This window comes from Salmo salar, chromosome ssa12 (genome assembly GCF_905237065.1).
Source record: "Salmo salar chromosome ssa12, Ssal_v3.1, whole genome shotgun sequence".
NCBI lineage: Eukaryota > Metazoa > Chordata > Actinopteri > Salmoniformes > Salmonidae > Salmo > Salmo salar.
The window spans coordinates 13,477,501-13,492,500 of record NC_059453.1 but is presented as its reverse complement, the minus strand read 5'-3'; the positions used below and the strand labels follow the sequence as shown (position 1 = coordinate 13,492,500).

General features: G+C 34.7%; 1 pseudogene; it reads left to right on the top strand.

The window, feature by feature from the left end:
* Nucleotides 1-10,503, top strand: part of LOC123723877 (UDP-GlcNAc:betaGal beta-1,3-N-acetylglucosaminyltransferase-like protein 1) — a 31,207-nt pseudogene extending 20,704 nt beyond the window's left edge.
* Nucleotides 10,504-15,000: the final 4,497 nt, after the last annotated feature.

Sequence of the window (15,000 nt, the reverse complement as noted above, 5' to 3'; positions counted from 1 at the left end):
ATATTACAACACTCTGGAACCAAACTACCATAGATATTACAACACTCTAGAACCAAACTACCATAGATATTACAACACTCTAGAACCAAACTACCATAGATACCACAACACTCTAGAACCAAACTACCATAGATATCACAACACTCTAGAACCAAACTACCATAGATACCACAACACTCTAGAAACAAACTACCATAGATACCACAACACTCTAGAACCAAACTACCATAGATACCACAACACTCTGGAACCAAACTACCATAGATACCACAACACTCTAGAACCAAACTACCATAGATACCACAACACTCTAGAACCAAACTACCATAGAGACCACAACACTCTAGAACCAAACTACCATAGATACCACAACACTCTGGAACCAAACTACCATAGATACCACAACACTCTAGAACCAAACTACCATAGAGACCACAACACTCTGGAACCAAACTACCATAGATACCACAACACTCTGGAACCAAACTACCATAGATACCACAACACTCTAGAACCAAACTACCATAGAGACCACAACACTCTAGAAACAAACTACCATAGATACCACAACACTCTGGAACCAAACTACCATAGATACCACAACACTCTAGAACCAAACTACCATAGAGACCACAACACTCTAGAAACAAACTACCATAGATACCACAACACTCTGGAACCAAACTACCATAGATACCACAACACTCTGGAACCAAACTACCATAGATACCACAACACTCTAGAACCAAACTACCATAGATACCACAACACTCTAGAACCAAACTACCATAGATACCACAACACTCTAGAACCAAACTACCATAGATACCACAACACTCTGGAACCAAACTACCATAGATACCACAACACTCTAGAAACAAACTACCATAGATACCACAACACTCTAGAACCAAACTACCATAGATACCACAACACTCTAGAACCAAACTACCATAGATACCACAACACTCTAGAACCAAACTACCATAGATACCACAACACTCTGGAACCAAACTACCATAGATACCACAACACTCTAGAAACAAACTACCATAGAGACCACAACACTCTGGAACCAAACTACCATAGATACCACAACACTCTAGAACCAAACTACCATAGATATCAGATCCTGGAGCTAAGCTACCACAGAAGGAGGAGTCATAACCATGTTATTATGTTTCTGTCCATTTCCTCTCCTCCTTGTTCCTCCTGTCTTCCTCCCAGGAGAGGCCCAAGCCTCAGATCCCTGTACTGCACTACAGAGATGCCTCTCCACCCTACATCATCTGTGTCAAGCTGGTGAGTGGAGAAAGTGTGTGTGCGTTTGTGTGTCCTGTTGTTCATTGTTCCAGATCGTATCTCCGCCAGGTCGGTAATCTCTGCTAATGGTATAATGAGCTAGGGCGTGTGCCCTGGCACACATACACACACACACACACGTACACAGCCTGCTGATCTTTGACTGCAGCATAATATTTTTCACCATGAACCTCTCACTGGTACTTTGACCGGCGCTCACGTTCACACATACTCTTTAACCAGTGTTTTGCCTCACACTTTTCCTAAATAAATATATTAAACCGTTATAAAGCCTTAGTAACAACCAGACAGGGTATAATATAAATATAACAGTTATAAAGCCTTAGTAACAACCAGACAGGGTATAATATAAATAAATAACAACAGTTATAAAGCCTTAGTAACAACCAGACATGTATAATATAAATAAATAACAACAGTTATAAAGCCTTAGTAACAACCAGACAGGGTATAATATAAATATATAACAGTTATAAAGCCTTAGTAACAACCAGACAGGGTATAATATAAATAAATATATAACAGTTATAAAGCCTTAGTAACAACCAGACAGGGTATAATATAAATAAATATATAACAGTTATAAAGCCTTAGTAACAACCAGACAGGGTATAATATAAATAAATAACAGTTATAAAGCCTTAGTAACAACCAGACAGGGTATAATATAAATAAATATATAACAGTTATAAAGCCTTAGTAACAACCAGACAGGGTATAATATAAATAAATAACAACAGTTATAAAGCCTTAGTAACAACCAGACAGGGTATAATATAAATAACGATATAACAGTTATAAAGCCTTAGTAACAACCAGACAGGGTATAATATAAATAAATATATAACAGTTATAAAGCCTTAGTAACAACCAGACAGGGTATAATAAAATAAATATATAACAGTTATAAAGCCTTAGTAACAACCAGACAGGGTATAATATAAAACAGATATAAGTTATAAAGCCTTAGTAACAACCAGACAGGGTATAATATAAATATATAAGTTATAAAGCCTTAGTAACAACCAGACAGGGTATAATATAAATAAATATATAACAGTTATAAAGCCTTAGTAACAACCAGACAGGGTATAATATAAATACATATATAACAGTTATAAAGCCTTAGTAACAACCAGACAGGGTATAATATAAATATAACAGTTATAAAGCCTTAGTAACAACCAGACAGGGTATAATATAAATAAATATATAACAGTTATAAAGCCTTAGTAACAACCAGACAGGGTATAATATAAATAAATATATAACAGTTATAAAGCCTTAGTAACAACCAGACAGGGTATAATATAAGTAAATATATAACAGTTATAAAGCCTTAGTAACAACCAGACAGGGTATAATATAAATATAACAGTTATAAAGCCTTAGTAACAACCAGACAGGGTATAATATAAATAAATATATAACAGTTATAAAGCCTTAGTAACAACCAGACAGGGTATAATATAAATACATATATAACAGTTATAAAGCCTTAGTAACAACCAGACAGGGTATAATATAAATACAGATATAAGTTATAAAGCCTTAGTAACAACCAGACAGGGTATAATATAAATATAACAGTTATAAAGCCTTAGTAACAACCAGACAGGGTATAATATAAATAAATATATAACAGTTATAAAGCCTTAGTAACAACCAGACAGGGTATAATATAAATACATAATAACAGTTATAAAGCCTTAGTAACAACCAGACAGGGTATAATATAAATATAACAGTTATAAAGCTTTAGTAACAACCAGACAGGGTATAATATAAATAAATATATAACAGTTATAAAGCCTTAGTAACAACCAGACAGGGTATAATATAAATACATAATAACAGTTATAAAGCCTTAGTAACAACCAGACAGGGTATAATATAAATAAATATATAACAGTTATAAAGCCTTAGTAACAACCAGACAGGGTATAATATAAATGTATAACAGTTATAAAGCCTTAGTAACAACCAGACAGGGTATAATATAAATAAATATATAAGTTATAAAGCCTTAGTAACAACCAGACAGGGTATAATATAAATAAATATATAACAGTTATAAAGCCTTAGTAACAACCAGACAGGGTATAATATAAATACAGATATAAGTTATAAAGCCTTAGTAACAACCAGACAGGGTATAATATAAATATAACAGTTATAAAGCCTTAGTAACAACCAGACAGGGTATAATATAAATAAATATATAACAGTTATAAAGCCTTAGTAACAACCAGACAGGGTATAATATAAATAAATAATAACAGTTATAAAGCCTTAGTAACAACCAGACAGGGTATAATATAAATATAACAGTTATAAAGCTTTAGTAACAACCAGACAGGGTATAATATAAATAAATATATAACAGTTATAAAGCCTTAGTAACAACCAGACAGGGTATAATATAAATAAATATATAACAGTTATAAAGCCTTAGTAACAACCAGACAGGGTATAATATAAATAAATATATAACAGTTATAAAGCCTTAGTAACAACCAGACAGGGTATAATATAAATAAATATATAACAGTTATAAAGCCTTAGTAACAACCAGACAGGGTATAATATAAATAAATATATAACAGTTATAAAGCCTTAGTAACAACCAGACAGGGTATAATATAAATAAATATATAACAGTTATAAAGCCTTAGTAACAACCAGACAGGGTATAATATAAATAAATATATAAGTTATAAAGCCTTAGTAACAACCATACAGGGTATAATATAAATAAATATATAACAGTTATAAAGCCTTAGTAACAACCAGACAGGGTATAATATAAATAAATAATAAGTTATAAGGCCTTAGTAACAACCAGACAGGGTATAATATAAATATAACAGTTATAAAGCCTTAGTAACAACCAGACAGGGTATAATATAAATAAATATATAACAGTTATAAAGCCTTAGTAACAACCAGACAGGGTATAATATAAATAAATATATAACAGTTATAAAGCCTTAGTAACAACCAGACAGGGTATAATATAAATACAGATATAACAGTTATAAAGCCTTAGTAACAACCAGACATGTATAATATAAATACCGATATAACAGTTATAAAGCCTTAGTAACAACCAGACAGGGTATAATATAAATACATAATAACAGTTATAAAGCTTTAGTAACAACCAGACAGGGTATAATATAAATAAATATATAACAGTTATAAAGCCTTAGTAACAACCAGACAGGGTATAATATAAATATAACAGTTATAAAGCCTTAGTAACAACCAGACAGGGTATAATATAAATAAATATATAACAGTTATAAAGCCTTAGTAACAACCAGACAGGGTATAATATAAATAATATAACAGTTATAAAGCCTTAGTAACAACCAGACAGGGTATAATATAAATAAATATATAACAGTTATAAAGCCTTAGTAACAACCAGACAGGTTATAATATAAATAAATAATAACAGTTATAAAGCCTTAGTAACAACCAGACATGTATAATATAAATAAATAATAACAGTTATAAAGCCTTAGTAACAACCAGACAGGGTATAATATAAATAAATATATAACAGTTATAAAGCCTTAATAACAACCAGACAGGGTATAATATAAATAAATATATAACAGTTATAAAGCCTTAGTAACAACCAGACAGGGTATAATATAAATAAATATATAACAGTTATAAAGCCTTAGTAACAACCAGACAGGGTATAATATAAATACCGATATAACAGTTATAAAGCCTTAGTAACAACCAGACAGGGTATAATATAAATAAATATATAACAGTTATAAAGCCTTAGTAACAACCAGACAGGGTATAATATAAGTAAATATATAACAGTTATAAAGCCTTAGTAACAACCAGACAGGGTATAATATAAATACAGATATAACAGTTATAAAGCCTTAGTAACAACCAGACATGTATAATATAAATACCGATATAACAGTTATAAAGCCTTAGTAACAACCAGACAGGGTATAATATAAATAAATATATAACAGTTATAAAGCCTTAGTAACAACCAGACAGGGTATAATATAAATAAATATATAACAGTTATAAAGCCTTAGTAACAACCATACAGGGTATAATATAAATAAATATATAACAGTTATAAAGCCTTAGTAACAACCAGACAGGGTATAATATAAATATATAACAGTTATAAAGCCTTAGTAACAACCAGACAGGGTATAATATAAATAAATAATAACAGTTATAAAGCTTTAGTAACAACCAGACAGGGTATAATATAAATAAATATATAACAGTTATAAAGCCTTAGTAACAACCAGACAGGGTATAATATAAATAAATATATAACAGTTATAAAGCTTTAGTAACAACCAGACAGGGTATAATATAAATAAATATATAACAGTTATAAAGCCTTAGTAACAACCAGACAGGGTATAATATAAATAATAACAGTTATAAAGCTTTAGTAACAACCAGACAGGGTATAATATAAATATAACAGTTATAAAGCCTTAGTAACAACCAGACATGTATAATATAAATAAATAACAACAGTTATAAAGCCTTAGTAACAACCAGACAGGGTATAATATAAATAAATATATAACAGTTATAAAGCCTTAGTAACAACCAGACAGGGTATAATATAAATAAATATATAAGTTATAAAGCCTTAGTAACAACCAGACAGGGTATAATATAAATAATAACAGTTATAAAGCCTTAGTAACAACCAGACAGGGTATAATATAAATAAATATATAACAGTTATAAAGCCTTAGTAACAACCAGACAGGGTATAATATAAATAAATAACAACAGTTATAAAGCCTTAGTAACAACCAGACAGGGTATAATATAAATGTATAACAGTTATAAAGCCTTAGTAACAACCAGACAGGGTATAATATAAATAAATATATAACAGTTATAAAGCCTTAGTAACAACCAGACAGGGTATAATATAAATAAATATATAAGTTATAAAGCCTTAGTAACAACCAGACAGGGTATAATATAAATAAATATATAACAGTTATAAAGCCTTAGTAACAACCAGACAGGGTATAATATAAATAAATATATAACAGTTATAAAGCCTTAGTAACAACCAGACAGGGTATAATATAAATATAACAGTTATAAAGCCTTAGTAACAACCAGACAGGGTATAATATAAATAAATATATAACAGTTATAAAGCCTTAGTAACAACCAGACAGGGTATAATATAAATAAATATATAAGTTATAAAGCCTTAATAACAACCAGACAGGGTATAATATAAATAAATATATAACAGTTATAAAGCTTTAGTAACAACCAGACAGGGTATAATATAAATAAATATATAACAGTTATAAAGCCTTAGTAACAACCAGACAGGGTATAATATAAATAAATATATAACAGTTATAAAGCCTTAGTAACAACCAGACATGTATAATATAAATAAATATATAACAGTTATAAAGCCTTAGTAACAACCAGACAGGGTATAATATAAATGTATAACAGTTATAAAGCCTTAGTAACAACCAGACAGGGTATAATATAAATATAACAGTTATAAAGCCTTAGTAACAACCAGACAGGGTATAATATAAATAAATATATAACAGTTATAAAGCCTTAGTAACAACCAGACAGGGTATAATATAAATAAATATATAACAGTTATAAAGCCTTAGTAACAACCAGACAGGGTATAATATAAATAAATATATAACAGTTATAAAGCCTTAGTAACAACCAGACAGGGTATAATATAAATAAATATATAACAGTTATAAAGCCTTAGTAACAACCAGACAGGGTATAATATAAATAAATATATAACAGTTATAAAGCCTTAGTAACAACCAGACAGGGTATAATATAAATATAACAGTTATAAAGCCTTAGTAACAACCAGACAGGGTATAATATAAATAAATATATAACAGTTATAAAGCCTTAGTAACAACCAGACAGGGTATAATATAAATAAATATATAACAGTTATAAAGCCTTAGTAACAACCAGACAGGGTATAATATAAATAAATATATAACAGTTATAAAGCCTTAGTAACAACCAGACAGGGTATAATATAAATAAATATATAACAGTTATAAAGCCTTAGTAACAACCAGACAGGTTATAATATAAATAAATAATAACAGTTATAAAGCCTTAGTAACAACCAGACAGTGTATAATATAAATAAATATATAACAGTTATAAAGCCTTAGTAACAACCAGACAGGGTATAATATAAATAAATATATAACAGTTATAAAGCTTTAGTAACAACCAGACAGGGTATAATATAAATAATTATAACAGTTATAAAGCCTTAGTAACAACCAGACAGGGTATAATATAAATAAATATATAACAGTTATAAAGCCTTAGTAACAACCAGACAGGTTATAATATAAATAAATAATAACAGTTATAAAGCCTTAGTAACAACCAGACAGGGTATAATATAAATAAATATATAAGTTATAAAGCCTTAGTAACAACCAGACAGGGTATAATATAAATAAATATATAACAGTTATAAAGCCTTAGTAACAACCAGACAGGGTATAATATAAATAAATATATAACAGTTATAAAGCCTTAGTAACAACCAGACAGGGTATAATATAAATATATAACAGTTATAAAGCCTTAGTAACAACCAGACAGGGTATAATATAAATAAATATATAAGTTATAAAGCCTTAGTAACAACCAGACAGGGTATAATATAAATAAATATATAACAGTTATAAAGCCTTAGTAACAACCAGACAGGGTATAATATAAAAATATAACAGTTATAAAGCCTTAGTAACAACCAGACAGGGTATAATAAATAAATAAATATAACAGTTATAAAGCCTTAGTAACAACCAGACAGGGTATAATATAAATAAATATATAACAGTTATAAAGCCTTAGTAACAACCAGACAGGGTATAATATAAATATATAAGTTATAAAGCCTTAGTAACAACCAGACAGGGTATAATATAAATAAATATATAACAGTTATAAAGCCTTAGTAACAACCAGACAGGGTATAATATAAAACATATATAACAGTTATAAAGCCTTAGTAACAACCAGACAGGGTATAATATAAATGTATAACAGTTATAAAGCCTTAGTAACAACCAGACAGGGTATAATATAATAAATATATAACAGTTATAAAGCCTTAGTAACAACCAGACAGGGTATAATATAAATAAATATATAACAGTTATAAAGCCTTAGTAACAACCAGACAGGGTATAATATAAATATAACAGTTATAAAGCCTTAGTAACAACCAGACAGGGTATAATATAAATATAACAGTTATAAAGCCTTAGTAACAACCAGACAGGGTATAATATAAATAAATATATAACAGTTATAAAGCCTTAGTAACAACCAGACAGGGTATAATAATAAATATATAAGTTATAAAGCCTTAGTAACAACCAGACAGGGTATAATATAAATATAACAGTTATAAAGCCTTAGTAACAACCAGACAGGGTATAATATAAATAAATATATAACAGTTATAAAGCCTTAGTAACAACCAGACAGGGTATAATATAATAAAATATAACAGTTATAAAGCCTTAGTAACAACCAGACAGGGTATAATAAATAAATATATAACAGTTATAAAGCTTTAGTAACAACCAGACAGGGTATAATATAAATAAATATATAACAGTTATAAAGCCTTAGTAACAAGCATACAGGGTATAATATAAATAATAACAGTTATAAAGCTTTAGTAACAACCAGACAGGGTATAATATAAATAATAACAGTTATAAAGCCTTAGTAACAACCAGACAGGGTATAATATAAATAATAACAGTTATAAAGCCTTAGTAACAACCAGACAGGGTATAATATAAATAAATATATAACAGTTATAAAGCCTTAGTAACAACCAGACAGGGTATAATATAAATAAATATATAACAGTTATAAAGCCTTAGTAACAACCAGACAGGGTATAATATAAATACAGATATTCAACAGTTATAAAGCCTTAATAATAACCAGACAGGGTATAATATAAATACAGATATTCAACAGTTATAAAGCCTTAGTAACAACCAGACAGGGTATAATATAAATACAGATATTCAACAGTTATAAAGCCTTAATAATAACCAGACAGGGTATAATATAAATACAGATATTCAACAGTTATAAAGCCTTAATAATAACCAGACAGGGTATAATATAAATACAGATATTCAACAGTTATAAAGCCTTCCTAAAAGATATTTGGTGATCCTTTAACTGGGGAATTGAATTGCCTCTGGGTTTAGAAAACACACACACACTCTGTTGGCCAGCCCAGGCAGACAGACAGTTAAATACACCATTATCTAAATATGAGCTGCAGACAGCTAATGGACTGGCCCTGCCTCCCAGAGCTTCTAATTGGCCAATTATGGGAATTGGGATCAGTGATTATTCAGTCAGAGGACACTGGAACCTGGAATCTCTCTCTCACACACACACACACACACACACCTGGAGCCAATCTGGAGCCAATCACACAATTAATTGTTAAACACACCCATATGTTACAAGTACCGGATTGGGTTTAATTCCATTTAAATTCAATTTTCAATGAATATCTGGAATTTAATTAGGTTTACTTTCTGAATTGACTGGAAATGAATTGGAATTGGCCCCAACCCTGGTCCTTATCTCTTTAACTGTTGACCAATCAGATGCCAGAGATAACTCAAAACAGGAAGTGACCTCACCTACAGACAGGAAGTATGAGACTGACCATGGGCGTTGGTGATAATTAGAGCGATGACCAGCATCTCCTCCTCACTCTCTCTCTTTTCATGTTCTGTCATTTCGTCCTCCCAGGACATGACCGGAGGAGTGTTTGAGGAAAACCTGAAGTCTCTCCATCTGGAAGAAGGAGTGGACTACTACCACTTCAACTAACACTCTGGGATGGAGAGATGGAGAGACAGAGGGATGGAGAGACACAGGGATGGAGAGATGGAGAGGAGGGGGGGGACTGGTAGATGGAAATTGAGTGTTTGAGGGTTGGATGCTGAGAAGGATAGATGGACCATGACAGTCATCTCGTGTGCGCCTGCCTGCCTGCCTGCTTTTTAGTTAGTGTGGCAGCATGTCCATGTTGATCGTGGAGATAAATAAAAACTTTTTCAAACATGTCCTCTGAAAGAGACTTTCCAGAAATGTGCTGTCCAGTCACACACACACTACACACTACACACACACACTCCCATATTTGTTTTTCTTTCCACAAGTCTCTTATAAAACCTCAGGAACAATTATGTATTTTAGAGTACTAGGCTCTGACACACACACCCACACAATACACACTACACACACACACACACACACACACAATGACCAGTAAGGGCATTCGTTTTCCCACACCGAGCTCTTGAGTTTCACTGTTCAAAGGTAAACAAACCTTACCACTGACACCAATGCTATGGTATTTCAACTGAAACTTCCTGGAACTCGGACCACAGCTGGGATTCTGGGTAGTGATATAGTGGTAAAACAAATAGGTGGGTAGAAGCTAATCACCGAGCCATTAAAGTAAAGCTGTATTTTCTGTGCACTTCTCCTCGATAGGTAGGGAGACGCTCACGCAAAATCAAAAAAGATGGTGTGTAACTGGGAAACCCCTGGTCTAGGTCTCGTGGTTACCATGGAGACAGGCTAGCTGAGCCCAGTACAGAGCTGGAGAAAAGTAGCACATCCAGTTAACACACACCCTCCACGTCTAACCCCCGACACACACACCCTCCACGTCTAACCCCCGACACACACACCCTCCACGTCTAACCCCCGACACACACACACACACCCTCCACGTCTGACACACACACACCCTCCACGTCTAACCCCGACACACACACCCTCCACGTCTAACCCCCGACACACACACACCCTCCACGTCTAACCCCGACACACACACCCTCCACGTCTAACCCCCGACACACACACACCCTCCACGTCTAACCCCCGACACACACACCCTCCACGTCTAACCCCCGACACACACACCCTCCACGTCTAACCCCCGACACACACACACCCTCCACGTCTAACCCCCGACACACACACACCCTCCACGTCTAACCCCGACACACACACACCCTCCACGTCTAACCCCGACACACACACCCTCCACGTCTAACCCCCGACACACACACCCTCCACGTCTAACACACGACACACACACACCCTCCACGTCTAACCCCCGCACACACACACACCCTCCACGTCTAACCCCCGACACACACACACCCTCCACGTCTAACCCCCGACACACACACCCTCCACGTCTAACCCCCGACACACACACCCTCCACGTCTAACCCCCGACACACACACACCCTCCACGTCTAACCCCGACACACACACACCCTCCACGTCTAACCCCGACACACACACACCCTCCACGTCTAACCCCCGACACACACACCCTCCACGTCTAACCCCCGACACACACATCCTCCACGTCTAACCCCGACACACACACACCCTCCACGTCTAACCCCGACACACACACACCCTCCACGTCCAACCCCCGACACACACACACCCTCCACGTCTAACCCCCGACACACACACCCTCCACGTCTAACCCACGACACACACACCCTCCACGTCTAACCCCCGACACACACACCCTCCACGTCTAACCCCCGACACACAAACCCTCCACGTCTAACCCCCGACACACACACCCTCCACGTCTAACCCCCGACACACACACCCTCCACGTCTAACCCCCGACACACACACACCCTCCACGTCTAACCCCCGACACACACACACACCCTCCCTGACCTGTCCACTCTCTCCCCATGGACTGTTTACATTCTGACAGACGGAAAAAGTATAGAATGGAGCAGAACACTGATTCTGATTCACTAGAGGCTTTATATCTAAACCACCAGGGTTACAACCGAACATCCTGATTCACTAGAGGCTTTATATCTAAACCACCAGGGTTACAACAGAACACTGATTCACTAGAGGCTTTATATCTAAACCACCAGGGTTACAACAGAACACTGATTCCTCTGATTCACTAGAGGCTTTATATCTAAACCACCAGGGTTATAACAGAACACTGATTCACTAGAGGCTTTATATCTAAACCACCAGGGTTATAACAGAACACTGATTCACTAGAGGCTTTATATCTAAACCACCAGGGTTACAACAGAACACTGATTCACTAGAGGCTTTATATCTAAACCACCAGGGTTATAACAGAACACTGATTCCTCTGATTCACTAGAGGCTTTATATCTAAACCACCAGGGTTACAACAGAACACTGATTCACTAGAGGCTTTATATCTAAACCACCAGGGTTATAACAGAACACTGATTCCTCTGATTCACTAGAGGCTTTATATCTAAACCACCAGGGTTATAACAGAACACTGATTCACTAGAGGCTTTACATCTAAACCACCAGGGTTATAACAGAACACTGATTCACTAGAGGCTTTATATCTAAATCACCAGGGTTACAACAGAACACTGATTCACTAGAGGCTTTATATCTAAACCACCAGGGTTATAACAGAACACTGATTCACTAGAGGCTTTATATCTAAACCACCAGGGTTACAACAGAACACTGATTCACTAGAGGCTTTATATCTAAACCACCAGGGTTATAACAGAACACTGAGTCACTAGAGGCTTTATATCTAAACCACCAGGGTTATAACAGAACACTGATTCACTAGAGGCTTTATATCTAAACCACCAGGGTTATAACAGAACACTGATTCACTAGAGGCTTTATATCTAAACCACCAGGGTTATAACAGAACACTGATTCACTAGAGGCTTTATATCTAAACCACCAGGGTTACAACAGAACACTGATTCACTAGAGGATTTATATCTAAACCACCAGGGTTATAACAGAACACTGATTCACTAGAGGCTTTATATCTAAACCACCAGGGTTATAACAGAACACTGATTCCTCTGATTCACTAGAGGCTTTATATCTAAACCACCAGGGTTACAACAGAACACTGATTCACTAGAGGCTTTATATCTAAACCACCAGGGTTACAACAGAACACTGATTCACTAGAGGCTTTATATCTAAACCACCAGGGTTACAACAGAACACTGATTCCTCTGATTCACTAGAGGCTTTATATCTAAACCACCAGGGTTACAACAGAACACTGATTCCTCTGATTCACTAGAGGCTTTATATCTAAACCACCAGGGTTACAACAGAACACTGATTCCTCTGATTCACTAGAGGCTTTATATCTAAACCACCAGGGTTATAACAGAACACTGATTCCTCTGATTCACTAGAGGCTTTATATCTAAACCACCAGGGTTACAATAGAACACTGATTCCTCTGATTCACTAGAGGCTTTATATCTAAACCACCAGGGTTATAACAGAACACTGATTCACTAGAGGCTTTATATCTAAACCACCAGGGTTATAACAGAACACTGATTCACTAGAGGCTTTATATCTAAACCACCAGGGTTATAACAGAACACTGATTCACTAGAGGCTTTATATCTAAACCACCAGGGTTATAACCGAACACTGATTCCTCTGATTCACTAGAGGCTTTATATCTAAACCACCAGGGTTACAACAGAACACTGATTCACTAGAGGCTTTATATCTAAACCACCAGGGTTATAACAGAACACTGATTCCTCTGATTTACTAGAGGCTTTATATCTAAACCACCAGGGTTATAACAGAACACTGATTCACTAGAGGCTTTACATCTAAACCACCAGGGTTATAACAGAACACTGATTCACTAGAGGCTTTATATCTAAATCACCAGGGTTACAACAGAACACTGATTCACTAGAGGCTTTATATCTAAACCACCAGGGTTATAACAGAACACTGATTCACTAGAGGCTTTATATCTAAACCACCAGGGTTACAACAGAACACTGATTCACTAGAGGCTTTATATCTAAACCACCAGGGTTATAACAGAACACTGAGTCACTAGAGGCTTTATATCTAAACCACCAGGGTTATAACAGAACACTGATTCACTAGAGGCTTTATATCTAAACCACCAGGGTTATAACAGAACACTGATTCACTAGAGGCTTTATATCTAAACCACCAGGGTTATAACAGAACACTGATTCACTAGAGGCTTTATATCTAAACCACCAGGGTTATAACAGAACACTGATTCACTAGAGGCTTTATATCTAAACCACCAGGGTTATAACAGAACACTGATTCACTAGAGGATTTATATCTAAACCACCAGGGTTACAACAGAACACTGATTCCTCTGATTCACTAGAGGCTTTATATCTAAACCACCAGGGTTACAACAGAACACTGATTCCTCTGATTCACTAGAGGCTTTATATCTAAACCACCAGGGTTACAACAGAACACTGATTCCTCTGATTCACTAGAGGCTTTATATCTAAACCACCAGGGTTATAACAGAACACTGATTCCTCTGATTCACTAGAGGCTTTATATCTAAACCACCAGGGTTATAACAGAACACTGATTCCTCTGATTCACTAGAGGCTTTATATCTAAACCACCAGGGTTATAACAGAACACTGATTCACTAGAGGCTTTATATCTAAACCACCAGGGTTATAACAGAACACTGATTCACTAGAGGCT